The sequence below is a fragment of the Triticum aestivum genome, chromosome 7A (genome assembly GCF_018294505.1).
Source record: "Triticum aestivum cultivar Chinese Spring chromosome 7A, IWGSC CS RefSeq v2.1, whole genome shotgun sequence".
NCBI classification, from domain to species: domain Eukaryota; kingdom Viridiplantae; phylum Streptophyta; class Magnoliopsida; order Poales; family Poaceae; genus Triticum; species Triticum aestivum.
In genome coordinates this window covers 645,288,679-645,291,653 of record NC_057812.1, presented here as the reverse complement: position 1 = coordinate 645,291,653, position 2,975 = coordinate 645,288,679, and the positions used below count along the sequence as shown (strand labels likewise).

The following is a 2,975-nucleotide window of genomic DNA, read 5'->3' as shown; positions in this document are numbered from 1 at the left end:
CAAGGCACGTGAGGGCCCGACCATACCTTCTCCCGTGCTTTACAACACAATCGATGGAGTTGTGAGGTGGAGAGGTGGTGAGCACTTGGAAGCACATCTTCATCGGGATGCAAGGTAGCGATCCACATGAGATTGGTGACAGCACATCTCTAACTACAATTGCTACGCATTTCGTCTTCAACAGAGAGATTTGGACAAGACTTTTACAAATGATGATTTGAATTTTAGTCGATATGCAATTGTGTATTGCGAAGATAATGGCTTTCTATGCATGTTTTGCTTGTTATTAACAGTCGACTTATATGGTGAATGTGAAGGCTTTCTCAAAGTGTGCGCATATTTCAAACTACATTGTGAACCTGAATTGATATGATCAAAACATCTTTGAGGGAGCTACACTTGCTTGTATATTGCAAAGATCATGGCTAGTTAGGCATGCTTTTCCCTATTAGTGACGATGCAACTAAAGGTGGCTAATGCAAAGGCTTTCTCAAAGGATCGATGGACATCTAAAGAAACCATTGAACTTGAACTAGTATAATTAGAATATTTTATAAGTGCATGCTTCATTAAATGGATGACTATAATAGCACATGGATGCCCATGTGCTCCTTATGGTAGCATTCAACTGCACGAAAACATCGATCACATGGTTACTACAGTGCACAATATCAAACCTAGCTTAATGTAGATGTGCTCCTGTTTAAGCCTGGGGAGAGGGATAGACAGGGCCGGCCCTGGGCCATGGCGAGGAGTGCGGCCGCCTAGGGCCCAACCTGAGCAGGGGCCCATGCCCTGTGCATATATTATATGCAAGTAGGTATATATATTCCCAACAAATATTGTACTAGAACGCAAAAGAAGCAGCGCAGCCCATTAAGAGAGGAAATAGGCAGCTCAGGCGCAAACACAAATCCCAGAATCCCTTTCCGTTCGTTCTCTCCAAGAAAGACGCCGCCAGCTCGTTCGTCTCCCAACCGCCATCGTCTTCCTCACCAATTGATTGTCCCGATTTCCGAACAGCCCAGGACCCCAACTCCCGATATTAATCAATGTTTAATTGTATCATTATCTAATATAATGGATTTCTTTGGTTTCTCTCATCCTATAAATACTCCAGGGCTTTAGGCGGGCGGAGACGAGGCGACAGACACACCGCCCTTGGAGGTACGCAAGAGCAGCAGCCTGCAACATGTGCCGAAGATTCATAGACAGCCAAGTCATTGCCCATTCATGAAATTTCCGGATCTCAGTTCTCTGGCCTTGTCTATTTATTTCTGCTCTTATGTTTGAACTTCTTGATTCCTCTCTTTTTGTATGAAGATGGCATATTCAGTAGATTCTGCTGATTGTAGCATTGACTGAAAATGACTTTGCCAAATAAATTCATTTAAGCAGATGCGATTTTTTAATTTTGTTAGAGTTGTAGGTGTCTAGTGCTTATCAAATTCTCTTAACTGTTCCTGCGACTGTAGCAAGTTTTTACTGCGAAGGATATCTTGGATAGCATTGATCTTGATGCTATTATTAGCGATTTTGCATGGAAAAATGCTCGAAGGCGTTGTTTCTCTTTAGCATGCCATTCACTTGTGCTCTGTGTATTTTTCAGGAGAAAGGCAAAAGGCATACGGCAAACAACAGCTCCTCTGATTTTTGCTGATCTGGAGCTATAATTTCTGTCAAATTGGATCAAGAAATTAAGAAGAGTTAAAAGAAGACTTCTTGGTTGCTGGTTGTTGGAGCATGTGACATATACATGATGTATTAAGACCATATTTCATATCTGCTAATGAAATTTACACTTGCTTTTATTAACTTTTTGTGGTACACATAGGTGTGGAAATGAATTTTTAGTGTCTATTATAGTGTATGGGCCCATTATATGGAGTTCGCACAAGGGCCCCTCAAATGTCAGGGCCGGCCCTGGGGATAGAATCGGATCATAATTCACAAAGAAGCCATGCCGCATACCGACGGTTGAGCAAGGGGTTGAGCTCGACCTTTGTTAGTTTCGTATAAGTATACACCATGCGCGTAGGGTGCATAGATTTTTTTTTACTTCGTTGGAACTGCTTTACTATGCCATTGAAACACACAAATATCCTAGGACTTAGAAGCATCAGGATGTGTGACCGCGATGACCTAGATCTTTGAGCCATGTAACAAGACCATGACGGTTAGGATAAGCATCACCCTTGTACGGACTTCAGGCATTTGTGTACTGCACTGGATAGTATCGGTTGACCTTTAACCAGGATTTCAATCTTTGCTACTATTTTATTGATACGTTGCTAAGTAGGATGTTAACTTTAATGTTGTATCTCAACCACCCATTGAGTCTGTCAGAGAACATGAAATGGGGCCTATTAAGAGGTTTGCAAAAACTGATGAGCTTTTAGAAAAGATGTCTATTAGTGAATGTGTCATTTAAAATTTTGGAGTGTTAGCTCTTGACTGGCCACCAACAGATTGTGCACTGTGCACCTTCTTCCTTCCTTTCTTCTTCCTCCTGCGCCGCCAACTAATGTCGCCATGTCGGCCTAGTCGTCTGCTCCAACCTCCCACGTCCGGCAACGTTATCGGCCCCACCACATCCTCCTAGAAATTGCCGCCCACCGATGTAATGTTGCCGCCCCAACCATCCCTCTAAAGCCCTGTTCTCCAATAGCGGCGACGACCCTAGCACCGCGGCGTCTGCTCCGGCTTGTTCATAGCTCGCACTGGCCATGGAGTTTGTGGCCCGCCGGTCTTGGGGTCAAGGTAAAATGGAAAATTGACTGACGCGTAAAAAGAAGCGTTGGACGCCTGATGTTAAGCAAAGAGAAAATTGAAGGCATGGGTTCAACCATTTGAAAGTTTCCTCCACCTCTTGCAGTCATGCTTACGGATGGCTTGCCGAAGCACCTCTCGCTGCTACGCTATTATTTTTGGGTTTAATACTGTGCTTAGTCGCCTCTAGGCGCCAATTAAGTACA

General features: G+C 43.7%; 1 long non-coding RNA gene across 1 annotated transcript; it reads left to right on the top strand.

Moving 5' to 3' along the window:
* Positions 1 to 820: 820 nt before the first annotated feature.
* On the top strand, positions 821 to 1,811 carry LOC123154511 (uncharacterized). Its single transcript, XR_006476876.1, has 2 exons — positions 821 to 1,167; positions 1,610 to 1,811. It is a non-coding gene; the product is annotated as an uncharacterized lncRNA (long non-coding RNA).
* Positions 1,812 to 2,975: the final 1,164 nt, after the last annotated feature.